Source organism: Gallinula chloropus (assembly GCF_964237585.1).
Source record: "Gallinula chloropus genome assembly, chromosome: 12".
In the NCBI taxonomy this organism is placed as follows: Eukaryota; Metazoa; Chordata; class Aves; order Gruiformes; family Rallidae; genus Gallinula; species Gallinula chloropus.
In genome coordinates, this window is record NC_140097.1 from 998,561 (window position 1) to 1,017,636 (window position 19,076).

Below are 19,076 nucleotides of genomic sequence, written 5' to 3' on the forward strand. Positions count from 1 at the left end.
TTAGAGCCCTGGGAGCCTGGCAAAACTTGGGAACTCAGAGATGAGTTTCTGGTAAGAGCTGGGTTGCTGAAGCACCCCTGGGGCAGCACACACAGCTGGCCCCTCTCTAGCACAGCTCTCTCCACAGCATTCTGTGCTTCCAGCACGACAGGACACCCTTTCCTAAGGCTGAGGCTTTATGCACTGATCACTTGTTCTTTGCTGTGACTTAACTTCCCTGGCATGGCTTAACTGGGAGAGCCAGTGGAAGGAAATCCAATAAAGACAGATGAGGTGTCTTTACAGGATCCAGAGGAAATACAGAGGAGTCAGCAATTAATGTGGAAATACCACGTGCTGAGGAGCTGGAGGATAATGGTTTCTTTATGAGGTTAGATCTGTTCACAAAGCATTTGAGATAATGAGGTGCTGTAGGAGCAGCACTTGCTCCACTGTTGTGGCTGTGATTCACTCCCTGTTCCTGTCAGCCACTGGAGCCCTTGAGCTGGGGGCATAAAATGAGTTTAAGAACTGTGCTGAGTGCAGTGAGCACCCACAGAGCAGAGTTCTGTGTGGGGAGCCTGGTTCATGCACCTTCTCTGCAGCTGAATCTGTCCATCTCTTCTAGGTCTCCTGCTGCCAGGGACGACCAGAAGCTTCTGACACTCCCGAGAGGCAGGTAGGTCCCTTGCACTGTTCCTTCAAAACAGGCCACCGGTGGTTGGATCAGCCCCCTGCACCTCACCCAGCAGTGGCCAGTGCAGATAGATGGTCTCTTCTCCAATGTTTGGCTCTGCCTGCAGTGAGGTGAGAGCTGCAGCTGCAGCTGTGAGGGGGTCGGGCTGCCAGCCTGAGCTGGGTGAGAGATGCAGAGGGTCCGTTCCACCCCTGCTTCTCTGACCCCTGAGCAATCCTGAGCTTGTAAGCACGGCCAGCGTTTCTTGCTGGGTGCTTTGTGATTGTTTTAAGGATGAGCACTCAGAGGGGACTGTTTCAGACCTCAGGGTCAACCCCTCCCGGTGCTGACAGTGTGTGGCACAGCATTCACTGAGCATCTCGCCCTGTTTCCTCTCAGGGCACGTGGCTGGAACAGCTTGCTCCCTGCATGCCAGTTTATAATTCCCTGCCCAAGCTTCCCATGAATATCCCTGATGCTAGGGCTCCCTCCTTCCTGGAGAAGCCAGTTCTGCAGTATCTGTTTAACAAGATTTGCTCCTGAGCTGTCGTGCCTGGTTACACATTACCCTTTACACTGCTCCCTTCCCAGTGGTCACCAGGGTGGACGTCCCCACGACTCTTAATGCCTCCCCTTTCCCTTCTCTTGTGCACATGTCTGAAAACTGATTAACACACCCTTCCCACTTTGTGTGGTTTATTTCTGTTGAGAGGCTGTCTGTGCTTCTGATGTGCAAATGTTGTGGAGTCTCCTTCTCTGGAGATATTCCAGACTCATCTGGACACCGATCTGTGCAACGTGTCCTAGGGAGCTGCTTGGGCAGGGGGTTGGACCTGATGATCTCCTGAGGTCCCTTCCAACCCCTGTGATTCTGGGATTCTGAGCATCACAAAGAGCCTGGAAGGGGCTGAGGCAGTTTGCTCATGACATCCACAGCCCTTGGCTGCTCTCACCAGGTAGGTCTGTGCCTGGGAAGAACCCTCCCTGCCCCAGTGGGACTGCTTCTGGAGCCAGCCTCGCCCCAGTGCAGAAAGGAGCCCTAACTCCAGCTTGCCATCGTAAAGCAGGGCCTCAGGCTCCTGGCTGGACGCTGCCCCGTTGAAATCCACTGAAAATCAACAACATAAATCCAAATTTCCCCCTGGTCACATGCCAGAGGCAGCACATGAGGTGCTGAGTGATGGATGGGGCTAGGATTGCCTTCGATCTTTGGGCTCTGCCTCCATTTGTCTTGGGCTCCCTGTCTAATTGCCAGCTTATTAAATCAGAAATGAGCTGGAGGGCCGTGCTGGGAGGAGGCAGAAGACGGATGCCTGCCCTTCCTGGGAGGTGGGTGTGCAGGGCTGGTGCCAGGCCTGTTCCCAGGAGCTCCCCACTGCAGACACACGGTGTCAGAGGGTCAGGGCAGCCATTCTCACCGGTGGGTGCCGTGAGGACTCGGAGGGGCTGGCACAGCCGCTCAGAGCTGCCTGTGTGGGCTCGAGGGGGTGCTGGGCTACACTGCTGGAGGGGGTTATTTTTGTGCTGTGTTCCTCAGCAGAAGCAGTGCTGCTCAGCCTGAGCCCTGGGATGCACACCATCGCTAACGTTAAGTTGAAATCCCTTCAAAACCCCCTTCAAAACGCCGATTAACGTCGCTAATTGCAAGGTGCCCTGTCTTCTCTCCTGGCTTCATCACTCCCAAGGATATTGCTCTCTGCCTCAGAAGATGAAGCACCTGTGGCTTTGACAGCCTGTAGCAGGAAGGGAGACGCCAAGGAGTGTGAGAGGGAGAACAGCAGCAGATCGTTGGAGCCCTGTGTTTGGGGGGTTAACTTTGCTTTGGCAGAGGATTTGTGGGACTTGGAAAAGAAACTGGCTGCTTGTAATTCAGAATTAGTACCTGAAAGCTTCACGTTCTCCCTGTCGGTTGCAGTTGTTGTTCTCAGTGTACAAGCAGAGGGGGAAGGAGCAGAAATACTTCCTGGCATCAGACCCAGAGGAGTTTCTCGGGGCTGCAAAGGGTGTTTAAGTACCTGACTGTCAGTGACTTCATGGGAAACACACACTGTGCCACTCTTGGGCTTTTGGAGTTCCCCCTTGCACATTTATCCTAGTTGTGCCCTTTCCACACACGTGGGATTGAGTCTAAAAGCTGTGGGACACCCTTGCCCAGGGAGTTTAATCACAGGGCTGGTGGATCAAAGGGTCCGAGCTTGGTGGCACAGGGGTCTGGAGGGGGGATCCCTGGGATGAGGGTGTAAGGGCTGAGAAAGGGCTGAGGGAACTGCAGGGCAGCCAAGCATCCTCCTGTGCAGGGGAGGTAGGGATGCAGTAGAAAGAGGAATCAGAGCTCCTTTAGGACCTGGAAATCTGAAGAGGTGGTACAAAAGCCGAGGCACTTGACAAGAAATGAAGGTGAAGGCATGGCACAGGCACATAATGGTGCAGAGAAAAGCCCCAGGCAAAAAATGTGTTTCATTTAGTGAGTGAGATAAAACGTGGGAGGGAGGAGTGCTGTAAATGCATTAGAAGGAAAGATAGGAGAGGAAATACAGATCCAGTGCCTGGCAGAGAAGTGGCTGCTCACAGAAGCCTCTGTAGTGCCCCCAAAATTCGGGTAGTTCTGACCAGAGTGTAGTGTAAGGGACCAGAACAGAGAACAAACAGACAAAACAGAGTTTCTTTGGATCTGCTAGACAGGTCAGGACATGGGATCTGAGGAAATTCTCCTTAGAATTAGAAAGAATTAATCAAAACTGTTTCTGAACAAGGACCAATTAATTTTACCAGCTTGTGGAGCTCAGAGGAGGTCTCTGAACTATCAAAATGCAAATACAGATTCTAAGTATAAAAGGGAAACATACAGTCTGGTGTATTATTGACTAAAAAGCCTAACGAGTTCTTGGAAGGGCTCTGAAATTAATTAAAGAAAAGAATCAATCCATAACAATGGAAGAGAGGACTAAAACCCAAACACAGCACCCTTCAGGGATTTATCAGAGCTTGCCAGATCAGGCTAATTACTGACCTGTGGGTGAAGGGGAATGGGCAGTCGTGGTGTGCTGTGGCTTTGTAATTCCAGGTAAGCTGGAGGGACGTGTCTGGGTGGAAGGGGGACGTGTTGCTGCCCAGGATACTTGGTTTAAGTGGCAGCTGTCATCCCTGGCCTGCAGACCTGGGAGTCCCGGAGGGACCTGTCCTGCTCTCCAGTCTGCTCTGCCTCAATCAGCCATGGGTGTGATGGAGAACTGGTGAAATTTGGCCATGACATGGAGCAGGGAGGGATCCCAAGAGCTCTGGAGACAGAATTCCTATAGAAAGTGATTGGAAAATCCGAGATGTTCCTGAAAACCCCAGGCTGACCTGTGATGATGTCAAGTGTGGAGCAGTGTGGAGAAGGCAGGAAAGGACTTGTGGGGCTGGAGTGGCTGATGCATTGAGCATGAGAAGGCAGCACAGAGCTCTTGTTGAGAGGGAAGCTCCATCTGGAGGGTAATCACAGAGGGGACATGGGATCAGAGTCCAGGGAAGTCATCCTGTGCCCATGGGCAGCCAGCCTGGCCACGCTCTGCTTGTGGGGCATATGGTGGGGCACAGGGACAGCTCCTGCTCTTAAATCTCTTATGGTTTAGGTGATGAGGAGCCTGGACAGGGAGAGGCTGTTTTCCCATCGTTGGAAAGCTTGTGACAACGGTCTGTTTCACAGAACAGACCTCGCTTGGCTCTGGAAAGGTCTCCAGCTGTACAGTGTGCAGTGCCACAGCGGGGTGAGAGCCCACCGCCACCACACCCCAAGTGAAAACCAGGGATCAAAACAAAGCTGGTTAGTAACACTTCCTAATTAACGTTAACCTCTGTAACTAATAACTCCTTACAACTTTACCCTGCCTGTGACTTTGTGCTGCAGTTCCAGGCAGAGCCGGGCGGCACCGCGGGTACCGCGACGCGCAGCGAGTAGCATCTGGAATGAGCGTCTTGGCACAGTGAGATGAATTCATCCAGAAAATAAAAGGGGTGTCATTTACACCATCTGCTGCACATGAATCAAGGGAGAGGAGAACAGCTGAAACCTGGAGATGTCAATATTGAAATGCCCCTGGGAGGGGAGACAGTGGCCAAGCAAACAGAGGGGCTGCCTGGGCAGCGGGCTGGGGCGGCGAGGAGACGTGATCAGGCATGGCCAGAAACGCTTCCCAGACTTTCCCTTCTCACTTGCCTGCCTTCCTTTCTGCATTAGAACTGTTCCCTGGCAGGCATGTTGTAGGAGGTGGAGGTATGAGGGACAGGCACTGTGGTGTGCTGGCTCTGCACCCTCCAGGGCTGGATGCAGCCGCGGTACGAGGGGTGTTGGGGCAGGGAGAACTGAACCTCCAGAGGAAGAAGTGTGGGACCAGAATGGCTGTTTGGATTCTATTTTCTGTATTGCACGTTATCCCAGTCTGGTGTGGGTGGGCAGAGCCTCCAGACCCCCCAGTGTCCCCCTGCCATGGGCAGGGACACACCCTGCAAGCCCCATCCAACCCAGCCTCAAACCCTGCCAGGCTGTCTAATCACCTCGATAAACTGATCAAGCATATGTTTCCATCTCTGCTCCCAAAAGCTTTCCCTGGCCAAGCTGGTAGGAAATCTCAGTGCCTCCAGCCCAAACCTACTGAAGGCCAATTTCTATTTACCCATTCTTAGCCAATATTGTAACAGGATTCTTCTCCTGTCCCAGGGCTCATCCCTGGCGTGTTTGCACAGAGCAAACACTCCCTCAAAGCATCCTTCCTCTGGCTAAACAAGCCAAGTGCTGCCTTTAAGGTGCTGGGCTGGATATTCTCAATTACTGGAGTTAAAACTTCACTGCCCAGTTGGCTCTTTGGATGTCAGCAGGACAGGAGGAGGAGCTGGTCGGTCAGTCCAAAGCCCCTGGAGTCGATGGGAGTTTTGCTCTTGCATCACTGTGGGCCTGGACCGTGCAGGGTACTGGTGGAGGAGCTGGGTTTGGATGTTCAGAAGCACAGTTGTCACCATGCTGACTTCACGTGGGGACAGATCAGATGAAGCTCTGGAACTCTGAGATGGAAAGCCATCTTCCAGCAGCAAGGGCTGGCTGAGTTCTGGGCAGGATCTGGAGAAAGATACCCCTCAGTGATTGTGCCCGTGGCTGGCGCTTTGCCCTAGCGCCCTGGGCAGGCTGCATACGGCCAGGGACGGATGCTCAGCAGGCACGCAGCACGTTGGATGGGTCTTCCCCAACCCTCCCTGGCAGTGCCTGGTGATCGCTGCTCATAACCCTGCGTTATTCTGTGATGGAGCATCGCAGAGGATGCCTGAGGAGCTGCGTGAGGAGCACTGGGCAGCAGCATCCCCACTCCAGCTGCTGCGCAGTTTAAGGTCCAGAGAAGTCAGGCCAGGAGTCAGCGGCTCGGCGCAGGGACCAGTGTAATTGCAATTAGCATCTTATCTGGCCTATTGACTCAACTGGGATTCTGGCATCGGTGGCTGGACACTTCAATTTGTGAGCAGATGCCTCCACCAGCTGCTTCCCCTGCGCAGACGCCTCCACCCCCAGGCAGCATCAGAGAGGTTGTACAAGTCACAGGAGTGGCACAGCTCGGGCTGCCTGTATGAATTTTAGGGCGCTGCCTGGTGCTGGATTGCTCGGGGCCAGATACAGCCCTAAGCAACCCCGAGTGTCACTAGTGAGTGACATTTCTATGGACAGATTGAAATCTCAGGGCAGACATGGTGTGTCTGCCTCATGAAACCATCCCCATGGTCTCTGCTAAGCGTTCTTTGCACTTTTTGTAACTACAAGCACGTTGCTGTTAATTCCTTCCAGAGTTTCTCAGCAGACAGCCCTGCTCTGCAGCGGCCATGTGGCTTTGCACAATGACATTATTATTATTGTTGTTGTTATTATTATTATTATTAATAATAATTATTATTATTGCCTGTCTCTCTGCAGTTTTCCCACGCAGACACTCTCCAAAGTCTGTACTTGAGATAAAAGTGGTCACTCTGCTCTCCTGCCAGCCTGATTTGCATGTCTAAGTAAGCAGACCTGTTACACATGGTAGCCCCTGTCAGACGATGCGTTGCCCGTTGTGACTTTCAGCCAGCAATTGCAGGCTGAAGTTACTGGGAAGCCAGTCCTGAAAGGGTGCTGGGTGTGGGATTCTCTGCTGGGTTTTGCTGGAAACGCTGGTGAAGCAGAGTGAATCTCTCTGTTGGGCACAGCAGCTGGCCCCTGGCAGCACCTGTGGCCTGGGTGGACATGGGACCGTGAGCAGGCAGAGGAGGGATGGGCAGCCCTGGGCTGCACTCAGCCGGTGTCCCCCTGCCCGCCAGGACCGATTCTTCAGTGCAGGGGATGGCAGGGGGGAAGGAGGCCCAGGGCAGCAGGGGCAGGACGGTGGGGTGGTTGGGGTGCCGGGGCTGAGGGTGCCCACGCTGCTGCACTGGCTGCTGGCTGAGCCCGTCCCACTGCTCCCAGCCCTGCCTGTGCTGCGGTGGTGGCAGCTCCATCTGAAGGGATCCTCAAACCCCGGAGCTCCACGGAGATGGGCAGGGGCAGGAGCTGAGGTGACAGCAGGCTGCAGCACAGCAGGGAGCTGTTCGGCCCCGGGCTGGGTTTTTGTAACGTTTCTTTATTGGAAGGAATGGAAGTAAAAATAAAAGTCCTGGGTGAGGCAAGGGCACATCCAGCTGTCACCTTTGCCAGGCAAATGCCACCCAAGGCCAGGGCAAGTCTGGTGACAGAGCTGTGTATGTCGCCTGGAGATACCCCGGGCAGGAGGGAGCTGTTTCTGGTGCCTCACACCCTGCCAGACCCAGGGCTCTTCCCACCATTCCCTTCCTTATGCGCCTGGAAACTGTGGGGAAACTGGGAAAGCTCAGCTGTGGTGTTTGCACGTCAGGGACTTTGGTAGGCTCCACTGTCATGTCACAGCACTGCAAAGGAAGAAAAGAGGCAGAGGAGCAGGAGCAGCCCGGATTCCCATCAGTTTTGATTGAAGGTGGGAGGCAGTGGAAGCAACACGGTAAGAGCTGATTCCAAATATTGCTGCAGATGATAACTGCCAGCTTCGTTTCTCTGCAGGGGTAATAGATCCCCTTAAAATCAATAAATATTCCTGGAATCTGAGCCCAGTTTACGTGCAGACAGCGAGTGGATCGGAGCAGAGGGCTGGCTGAGCTGGGCAGTCCAGGGGAAGCTGCAGAGGATGAGTGTGTGGTGCTGTGACTGAGCTGTGGTGGGAGTGAGATTCCAGGGCTGAAAGGTATCATGAGCTGTGACAAGCACGATGCCCAGGGGCAGCATCCCAGCTCAGTGCCCTGGCAGGAGCTCTGTGCTCCCACAAACCCCACAGCAGGCGTGGTAGGACCGAGAGCCAGCAGAGCCAGCAAAGCCTTTGTTCTCTTACACTGGGAGGTCGGAACCAAACCAGGGCTGGGTTGGATGGAGCTTGGGGTACCTGGGCTGGGTGGGGGTGTCCCTGCCCATGGCAGGTGGGGGGCTGAGGTCCCTCCCACCCACACCAGGCTGGGGTGCTGTGATAACCCAGATTCACTCTCACACACTGGCTGTTCAGCCAGCTCTGTTCTCCCATCTGAGGCTCCCTGGTCTCTGCTGCTCCTAGCAGAGAACACGAACCCTGGTGAAAAGCATTTGCTTTCCCTCGTAAAGATGGGAACTGGTATTTTCCTGGCAGCACCATGGCCTCCCCTGGCCCTGGGAATGTGATTCCAGCTCAGCATATGGTTTCTATAGCTACCAGCTCATGTGGCCCTGACAGGCTCCTTGGCATGGCGTGGATGCCTGATGGAGCAGTGAGCTCAGCATATAAATTCCCACTCCCCTGGTATATTTTATCTTTCTGCTGGTTGTTGGAATGCTAATGGCTTATTGCTTACCTGCTGCACACAATATAGAGAGTTTATTTTTTTTTAATTCCAGATTGGATGATGTAGGACTAAATCGGGGGATAAAATAGCAAATTAGAGAATAAATCAGACATTATGAGCTAGAGGTAAATGCATAATAAATCAGAGGATAAATCAGACATTAAGACTTCAGCAGTGCTCCATCATCTTTGTATGAAAAATACAGGAAATGGATGTTCTGGAGTCTCTTGTTTGCATAATAGCCCAAAGAAAAAAGCCACGTTCATGAGTACCAAATCCTGTTGGGCTTTGCAGTGATTTAAAGCTCTGAAAGTGAAAGAATCCTTTGATTTTCAGAAAAGAGGGGGGAATTCCTAACAATAGTGAGCCCAGTTTGAGTTACGAACCGGGATCTGGTGGAGCTTTCCCTGGACTTGCTGGTTTGTCACATTCAGGTTTCACCTGCCAGTTAAAACACCAGGAATGTTTTCCCAAGAAAAAACCCCAAACACACAGCAGTCATCTGATGAGTCACCACGGACACCACGCAAGCAACATCTACATGAATTCTCAACACAGGAATAATTTGGAGGTTCTTCCAGTCTGTCCCACAGTTAATTCATCCTCATCTGCATTGTTTGTTCTGAACTTTATTGCTGGCTCTGAGTTCTGGGGATCAGATTCCCACCCATCAGCAGGTAGCTGTAGTGATATTGACAAATCACAGACATCGCTCAGATTTGAGTGGCTGCTCAGCCAGATGCTGATACCCTCGGAATATGAAAGTGAAGTGTTCCTCCTTCAAGGAGCAATGGCAGTGGTGCAGCCTGGGAAGGGCTGGGGCCTGGGGAGAGGTTTTAATGAGGAAAATGCCATTCAGGACAATGGTATGTGTATTAACCCTGCTGGGCCAGGACCCCCCTGCTCTCCCTTTTGGCGGGGGCAGGGCCCTTCCCAGTGCTCCCCTCACACCTCAGAACCCAAATCCCCTGTGTCGGGTGAAGTGCAGCCCAGGTCATCCTGTCAGGCTGCTCCCAGTGCTTTCACAGGGAAACATGATGACTGCCAAGACTGAGCCTTACACAGGAGCCTGCAAACAGCAGCCAGGCCTGGGCGCTTCAGGACCCCATCACCACAGAGTGTGTGTTGGACGGGACCGTTGGCAGGGACCCCCGTCTCTCACACTGCCGGTACCCGCAGTGAGCACTGCCCGCTGGTCCTCTGCCTGGATGCACAGAGCTTTAGGAAGCTGAACAGCCACATTTCAGCTGCTTCTCTTACCGGGTTGAATTGCAAAGCTGCAGCTCTCCAGATGGCCACGGAACCGACCGGAGCTGCCCTGCGGACTCCATCCAGGATGAATGCCACCCTCCGAGGGTCCGAGCAGGTGGCTCACCTCCTCCTTGGTGTTTCTCATCCCTGCTTCTCTCTGCAGCCCCAGACACAGCCCCAGAGTCAGACTGTGAGAGCCAGAGGGTCAGGAAACCAGCGCTGGTAAGAGGGGTGCTGATGGCTCGTGTGCTCCTGGCACAAACCTCCCCGGTGGTTTGTGGGCACAGATAACAGGGAACATTTAACAAGCTGCCACTAATGAGTAGCTTATGTGTAAGGGCTGAGTAGGAAATGTGTAAGTGCTGGCGATGTGCTCTGTGGGGTCTGGGCCAGGCCACCCAACACCTGTCCTACTGATTTCACACACCCTGGGACCGAGCGCACCCTCGGCTGTGCGGGGACCTGGTGCTGGTGTGGGGACGGGTTCTACAGCACCGGGACCCACCGGCACATGTCAAGTTGTGGGCTCGGTGTTGTGACTCTTGTTCTGTTGGAGAGGGGTCAGAGGAGCCACGAAGATGCTCAGGGGGCTGGAGCAGCTCCCCTACGGAGAGAGGCTGAGGGAGCTGGGCTGGTTCAGCCTGGAGAGGAGAAGGCTGTGGAGGGACCTCACTGCAGCCTTCCAGTCCCTGAAGGGAGCAGAGGAACAGGAGGGGAATCAGCTTGCTCAGAGGGTAGACAATGGCAGGACAAGGGGATGGATTAAAGCTGAAGGAGGGGAGGGTTAGATTAGATATTAGGGGGAAGTTCTTTGCAGAGAGAGTGGTGAGGGGCTGGAACAGGCTGCCCAGAGAGGGGGTGGGTGCCCCATCCCTGGGGGTGTTCAAGGCCAGGTTGGCTGGGGCCCTGGGCAACCTTGTGTAGCTCCAGGTCTGGAGGTTGGTGTCCCTGCCTGTGGCAGGGGGTTGGAGCTCTGTGATCCTTGGGGTCCCTTCCAACCCAGACCAGTCTGGGATTCTGTGATTCTATGATTCTTGTAGTAAAAGTCTGTGGATATTAACAAAACTTCTGGCAGCTGTTACATCTGAGCAAGCGGCACTTTGAGCGGGTGCCGAATGATTCAGTGAGTCCATAAAGGCAGAAAGCTGCTGGTAGTTTACAGAAATCAATTACCCACCAGTTGTTTACTTTTAAATTTACATTTACAGATCCTGTATTCCAGAGCTGCCGTGCGGATGCTGAAGGAATTCAGTGGGCTGGGGCTCTGTATGCTCGTGCATCAGCCAGAGGAGAAAACTCATATTGTGCAAAATTAGCCCAATTAGCATAGCAAGGGTGAGGTTTCCTTCAAGTTAATTAAGTTATCATTATGAAATGCAGAGGATGGAATGTGTCAGGCAGGTTTCACTGAAGACTTCCTTGCTCTCCTGTAGGCAGACTACAGGACTAGACTGCAACTGGAGAGGGAAGCAGACAGGGGTCCTGTTCTCTTCTGCAAAGGCTGGTTAGTATTTCATCCGTGGGGCTTTAATACAAGATGCTGGAATGGCCAGAAATTGGTATTCATTTTCACTCCTCTTTCCGGTCCAGTGGCTAATTAGTCACATCAGCAGCACTCCATAGCAACAACTGGTACATAATGTGACCAGTTTGGTTTGGTTTGCTGGGTAGACACCGGACCATAAAACAATCACCTTCTTTGCAGTGTTTTGAGGGAAACGATGTATTTGTCACCCCCCCCTCCTGGTACATGAAAAACGTCCTTTGTTTCCTTGCTGTGGGCTGGACCCATCACAGCCTGATGGTGGGTTTGGTGGTTGCATAAGGAAGACTGAAGGCTGGCTGGTCTGCAGGGGAAAACGATGCTCACTGCTCCTCTTGTTTGTCTTTAAATCAGTGCTGAACAGGTGAAGACAGCACCTGGTTTTGCCCTTTAGTCTTGGTCCCCAGGGTTTCACCCCCATTTCTGCAGGGACAAAGGTTGCTCCCTTAGGTCTGTGAGGGCGAACGGGAATGTCCCGTGCTGCTCTGCACACAGACAGTGAGGAGAGAGCCTGTGAATGGGATGGGTATGATTTATTTCATCTCAGGTGATGAATAGCATCTCAGGGACTTGGAAACTGAGGCAATTTTCCCAGCACAGAGGGCAGGCTTCACCTGGCAGTGACACCGTGCCCTGCGTGCAGCGGGGATGGGGAGCTGCAGGCAGCCCTGCGCCCTGGCACCCCGCAATCTGCCTGCCTGAACTTCAGGGTGCAGCCTGTGAGGAGCGGTGCCTGTACCTCACACCCTTCAGGAGGCAGTTTCACTCTTCATAGCATGATGAATCCGTTAGAGCCTGTCAGGTTGGTGGGGAGGGGAGCAGCGGGCAGTTTGTGTGTCAGCCCTGCTGAAAGGCTCCTCCAAGCTCCCCTGGGAATAGTAGTACCTGCAGAATCCTCTGCACTGCCTCTGATCCCAGCCTGCTCCGAGTGACGCTGCGTCTGGCTGTGCTCAGCAGCAGCCGAACGCCGTGAGATGTGACACAATGTGATGCTCTCCAAGTGATTCAACGCACACGGGGTCGTGGATTCAAAGTGGCACTTCAGAAGGACAATGTGCTGGGTTCTTTTGCAGCACAGACCTGATCAGGAGCGTGGCTTGAGCCAAGGTGCTGTTAAGGTTGCTGTTATTTGCACCTCCCCAGCGCTCTGCAGGTCCTCAGGACCTCTGTGCAGGGTCAGACACCCCATTGCATGCAGTGTCAGGCCGAGATGGGAGGGTCCTCTGTGGGGCTGAAGCAGCATCCCCATCAGGACACCTTTTGTCTGTGCAGAGCTCCCCGTTGCTGTCTAAATCCTCCCTCACAGAACTTTGCTGGGTGTGACACAGGCTGTTGGTATAACAGAAACAAAGTGATTTCCTGGTTTAGTTGCGTTTCACAGAAAAGCAGAGGAGAGGCTCCAGGCCCTGGTGTGTGGGGGAAATGCTTGTTGCAGCTGCAGGTCTGTGCCTGCTCACCCAGCCTGGGGAAGAGAGCCAAACGCCCCGTGACAGACGTGCTGAGGGGGTGATGGGTGCCTCTGCCCAGCCCCATCCTCCTCTTCCTCCATTTCAAGCAAGGAAGGGTTTACCTGGGTCTCCTGGCTCTGGCCAGGTCAGAGCTCCCCTCCCCAGCACCCAGCACAGGTGAGCTGAGTTATCCCAGGGGAGCTGAGTTATCCCAGGGGAGCTGAGTCATCCCAGGTGAACTGAGTCATCCCGGGCTGTTCCCACCCCACCTGGCTTCACTCCCCCATAAAAGGGGCTGCTGAGGAGGGGTGCTGGTTGGGTGTTTCCAGAGCAGTCTGAGTGTGGCTGGGATGCCAGGTTGGTCCTTGTGTCGTGCAGCACTCTGTGATCATGGGGTCGGTAAGGTGCTCTGTGTTATCACTGGGTGTGAGGGTAACTGGCTGCTGTTGTTCCCTTTCATGGTGCTTTTGTTGGTGAACTGTCCTTATCCCACCCCAAGGAGGCTCTGTCCTGTTTCTCCTCTGGCAGTGAGTGGGTGGTGTGTGGTGCTCAGCTGCTTTTTGGGGCTAAACCACCCCACTGGGTAAAGGCTTTTACCCCCAAAACCCTTTCTTGGTTCCTGTATGTGTCTGTACTCCTTGCTGGTATCTCTCTGCAGTCCCACAGCCAGGGCTGATGGATCTGTGTCATCAGTGAGGGCTGTTGGGGTGCAGATGCTGGGTGCAAGGTGCTGTACCTCCTTGCTCTGTGCCCCATCTATCTGTCTGCTGACGTGTTGGGCACCACCAGCATCCTGCTGCAGCCAGTCCCCACCTGCCCATGGGCACGGGCAGAGCTCTTGTTTCTCTGGTAGCAGCATGAGGTTTCCACTGGACTCCCTCATCCCCCAAGTAACTGCTCTTCTCTCAGTCTGGAGCAGCCTGTGTGCTGGCCATGCCAAGCTTTTCTCACAGAGTCTTGGCAGAACCCCTCTGCTTAAAAATATTTCTGTGTGTTTGCATTTCTGAAACCAAGCAAGCTCTGTGAGGGCTTTGTTTAGCTGGGTTATGAATTATTTGCTTATTTTGTTCCATATTTGTGCAGCTGCTGATATTACATATTCATAGCTGAGGCTCGGAACAGCTTGTGTCATTCAAATAAGTACTGCTGGCAAGTTTAATTACAGAACTTAGTATTGGGTTTTGTTGTGACATGACAAGGGGTTTCCACCTACACTGGGGGAGGAACCTGATGCTGAGATCCCAGGGGTGCTGGGCGACTGTGAGGCCGAAGGCAGCAGAGGAGGAGCACAGTGAAGGACAGAAGAAGGAGATGGAGGTCCTGGAGTGAGTCCAGAGAAGGGCAACCAGGCTGGCGAAGGGGCTGGAGGGCAAATCCTCTGAGGAGCAGCTGAGGGAGCTGGGGGGGTTGAGCCTGGAGAAGAGGAGGCTGAGGGGAGACCTTCTCCCCACCTCCCCTGCCCTGCCAGGAGGGTGCAGAGAGGTGGGCGATGGTCTCTGCAGCCAGGGGCCAGGAGATGGGACAAGGGGCAATGGGCTCAAGCTGCCCCAGGGCAGGGTCAGCTCAGCTGGGAGGGCAAAGTTCTTCCCTGGCAGAGTTGTGGGGCTGTGGCACAGGCTGCCCAGGGAGGGGCTGAGTCCCCAGCCCTGGGGGTGTTGAACAGAGGGGAGATGAGGTGCTCAGGGATGTGGCCAGCACAGGATGGGAATGGTTGGACTTGATGATCTTAAAGGTCTTTTCTAACTGTGTGAGTCTCATTCTGAGCAGGCTGTGGTAGGAGGGCAAAGCCTGAGTCTGGAGTGAGCTGTGACGGGCTTGGGTATGAGGGAGTGGGAAGGGTGTCGATGCCACAGGTTGGTACTTTATATCATGGGTAAATAACCTGAATACAGGAGCTGGTTTTTTGCTGGGCAAACAAAGTTGAATCCAGATTAGGGAAAAGCAGGCAGGTCTCAGGTGAGTTGTTTGTGTGATTGTCCCTGACATCTCCCTTGGATAATGGTTCTTTTCAGAACTGGGTAGCAGGCAGAGAAGTAACCCAAAGCAAAGCTGAATCAAATTCCCAAGTGAAAAAAAACCTCACCTCAAAGGCTTAAAATATAACCAGAAAACACCTCCTGGCTGTGTAGCAGTATAATTGAGAACATGTAGTAATCCAGTGCCAGCATGACCCAAATAATAGACATTTAAAACAAGGGAGAGGGAACGAGTGGAGAGAGAGAAGAAACGAGCAGATAAGAGATGTTACAGTCATTGCCTGTTGTTTTTGTTGCTGTGGTTGTTTTCCTTCTAGTACCATTAAATTATGTTTATACTGGATTATCGTGGGGAAAAAGGTATCATAAAGTTTTATGATGAGAGTCTTGGAGGGGATAAGTGTTTGCAGGCGGCTGCTGTTGCCTGTCTGAGCAATTCATTTCGTGGTGGTTGTCTGAGAGGACCTGCTGATAGAATTGCTGCTTGCAGGAGGATGTTGGGGAAGTCATTTTTGGGGAGGATGGGCAAGGTGATCCTGCCAGGAGGAGTAACCTCTTGTTCTGTGTGAGAACATAATTCACATGACTCGACCCCATCGAGGTGCTGTAGCCATAAATCATTAGGCAGATTGAGCTACCTGAGCTGTACCAATAACTGGCCCAGGGAATGTAGGTGCTGTCACAGTGAGGTCCCAAAATGCTTCTGCAAGCTATTGTAAAAGCTGTTGTAAAGAATAACTGGCAGCTCTCCATCAGTCATCCATGGCCAGTCACAGGTTCCTTGTCACAGGGCTCTGTTTATGGTGAGCTGGGGCTTCTGGTGAGTGATCAGGGATCCTGTGAGGTCACTCTGGGGTAATTGGGAATTACTGCTCGACAAAGAGCGACCTGCTGCTGTGCTTCAGAGGTGGGGATTGCTCTTTGAACTGTGCCTCTTCACCATCAGTCATATGGTAAAACACATGTGCTCAGGCTCCTGATAGCCTTGAGGTTACCAACAATTCAAGGTTGATCTGGCTGCCCTTGTCCTTCCAGTCCTGCTGCAGAGGGTCCTGCTGCACCTTTGAGTGTGTTTCCAGCAGTGCTGCTTGGGTGGGTTGGGGGGAATGTGGCTTTTAGGGGCTGGTTCTCAGCACCACGTGGAAGAGCTGAGAGTTAAAGACTTCAGGGTAAGGGGGTTTGTCTTGTATTCGGCTCCATGTGATTGTTGCACCCAGGAGGGAATGAGGAGCTGAAGGCAGCAGCTCTGTGCAGGGACAGTCGGGCAGAGTCCAGTTGAGGCATCTTCAGCACTCCCCAGGAGGATGGCTCGAGTCCTTGGGCCTGATCCTCGTCCTGTGGGAGCAGCACTGAAGCTGGTGCATCTCAGCTGATCTCACTGGCAAGAGAACAGGGCTTCCACACTGGAGTTGTGAGAACAAACTGGGTTTGCTTAAATTTGAGAGAAATCAGAGTTTAAAGGCTCTGAAAGGAAACAGTTTTCTAATAACCTGGTTGTTAAATTCCCCTGTGGGCTGTGGGGGCAGGTGATGGAGGCTGAGAGCTGCATCATGTATCCCACAAAGAAGGACATTATTTAGAAATATCCCTTTATTTCCAGATTTCCCCCATGAGAACCATTTCCAGGGGCACAGAACTCTTTCCACTGAGTCCCACAGCAGTGAGCTCCCCAACATACCATGAGATCTCCATTCAGTGAAGATGCCTGTAAAAAAACCTTCAGAACAATTAAAAATCCCCCCACAACTGCAAAGACTGTGAACTTAATTTACCACCACAAACAAGAGAAGCTTGCCAAGTCGCCAACACGGTTATCTAATGTGTTGACACAGGGATCCCAGGCAGGGCTTTATTTAGTTCTGTACATCTGGGGCTGTTTGCTGTCTGATCGGGTCTGTGATCCAGCCCCTCTGTGTCCTTCCCAGTTCTCCCACTGTGAAGTGCAGCTGGGATGCTCTAACTACAAGCTGTATTTCTGCCTGGATGGTCTGTTGGCTGAAGGGCACGTTGAGAAGGGCTCTGTGCCTGGCTGTGGGGAATGGTTGGGGTGGGGGTAGGTTTGGGGGCTTACAAGGCTTGTTTTTTCAGTTCAGGATCCCTGTTTACTGTTTTGCAGATCCATGTGTCCTCACAGCTGGGTCAGGAAATACTGAAAGCATTTGCCCTGTTAAATGTAGATTTAAAACATGCCTCACTGGCTGTCAGAGCCTACACTGATTCCCTCAGGGCCGGGATCAGTGGAGGCAACGCGTGGCTTTCCAAACACATCTGGGCTCTTTCATCCCTTCCTAAGGACTTTCCACCTTTTTTACCTCGATTTGTAATTTAATCTCTCAGGGCAGAATAGTCCAACCACCCTTTATATTAATCTGAATGACTCTGCCTTTTAACAGTGCAGGATGATATTCTTTAGAGCCCTCTAAAAAATTGTGAATAATGCTTTTACCCTGATGACAGTTGGTCACATGAACCCTTCCACAGCCCACAGTGTGTTTTTAAGTCCCTGTCTCCCATCAGCTTGACAAATTAGAAGGAACTGAAGCCCAAAAATGCCTTGGTCTGTGGCAGCCCCCTGGATGTAACCCGCTCTGGTGGGATAAGCTGTCCCATCTCTGGTTGCTGGACCCAACTCCTGTGCCAGACCAGCACTTCTCAGGGTTCCATTTACATCACAGCATCCCTACAGGGTCACACACACACCTTCCCTTCCCAGAAAACTTCATCTCACTCTGTCTCCTTCTCCCTGATGATGTCAGGCCAGAGTATTTAGACTTTCCAAATTCCCTGCCACAGAGCAGGAGTGAGCTAATCAGAGGGACAGGCTAATTATAGCAGAGCAAGCGCTTCTATTTATTGCCAAGTATCTTGTTAATCAGCAATAAAGGAAAAGGAAATGGCAAGAAATTACAGGGTAGTTAAGTGAGTTTTTGGTAAAATATATATTGTTAAATTAACCTAAGTGGTTTTGAATCACAAGAAGGTAATTTAATTTAATCCATTAGCAGTAGGAACCTTGAAACCTGTTTCCCATCATATTTTTCAAGAGTGGAAGTAGTGATGAGTGGTGGTGTTATGAGATGTAACTGCTCAAAGGTGCAGTGCAATCCCCCAGGTATTTCATTTTCAGGGGTACAGCTCTGAAAATGTGAGGGCTAAAAACTTACTTAATCCCTGATGCCTTTAGGGTAACAGACAAGGTGGGGATATCACCTGTGCCCGATGGCATCTCTGTGAGTGGAATCCAGATGGGTTATGTACTGTATTCCTCATGGTTAGTGTTGTTCTCAGGGTGTGTGTTTGGGTCAGGAGGAGCCTTAATGCTGGAATGGGGATGGATTATGTGGGGGAGAAAGCTTCAGCTGTCGCAGGTGAAAGGGAACAGCGAGGCAGCTCGCTCTGCTGCCCGCTGTGCACATGGAGTTGAATTCCATCACTGCTCAGAGCAGGTGGGTAATTAATCCGGAGGTAATTAATTAACTAGCCTGTCGCTACCTGCAACCTCCTGGCCAGGATCCAGCCCCTGTGAGGGGCTCTGGCTGGGGTGCTGTGTGAGATGGGTACAGGGGCACTGAGCTCCTGAGCTGTTCTGCACAGTGATAGGGATGATTTGGTGTGCGGCTCCTCTTGGGTCTGCCCACAGCGTCTGAGGCAGCAGGAGTCGTCTCCTAAATGAGCTGCTGATAAAGCTCAGTGGTTAACTCATGCTCAGTGATTTATTCCTCTTTCCCCTCCCCTGTGCCCCTTCCTGGCACTCCCAGCCTCACTGAATGTCTGAATTAAGTAACTGTCCCCATTCAGACATACAGCAGCTCCCAGCTGTCCGAGGGCCTGGTTGGCACCAGCATTGCTGGGAGGGGATGAAGACTCCTGCTGCTGCAGTGTGCCAGGCAGGGGGTTGGGAGTCAGCCCCACAGCGAGCTGCAGGGTGCTGGTCATGCTGTACCAGCCAGCCCAGTGCCAGCTCTGGCCTGGCTGCCCTGCTTGTGTCCAGAGCTACACATACATCACACGAGTGAAGGGCATGTGTGCAGGGTGGGCTCTGTCAGTCCCTGCTGCTGCAGTCCCCAGCAGACCCCCAGCACCCCTCCTTGTCTCATGGTGTATGGGGTGTGTGGCTCCTGGCAGTGGCTGTCAGGAGGAGGCACAGGGGGGATATAGAGACCTGAGTGCCCATCCCACGGCAGCGTGTGGGCTGGGGTGAGGAGGAACTGCTGGGAGCTGGGCTGGAGCTCCAGACTTGTGGTGGCACCCTGGGTTTTCCCAGTGTTCAGCTTTCTGGCTTCCCAAATTAACCCTGTCCCTAACCTAGCCCACGCTGCAGAGGCCAT

The 19,076-nt window shown here is 52.8% G+C and overlaps 1 long non-coding RNA gene across 1 annotated transcript in view; it reads left to right on the forward strand.

Annotated features, from left to right (window-relative positions):
- Positions 1-644: 644 nt before the first annotated feature.
- Positions 645-19,076, forward strand: part of LOC311196250 — a 48,269-nt gene continuing 29,837 nt past the window's right edge. The window contains exon 1 of the long non-coding RNA XR_014617570.1: positions 645-658. This is a non-coding gene — a long non-coding RNA (uncharacterized lncRNA). The remainder of the gene's footprint in view (positions 659-19,076) is intronic.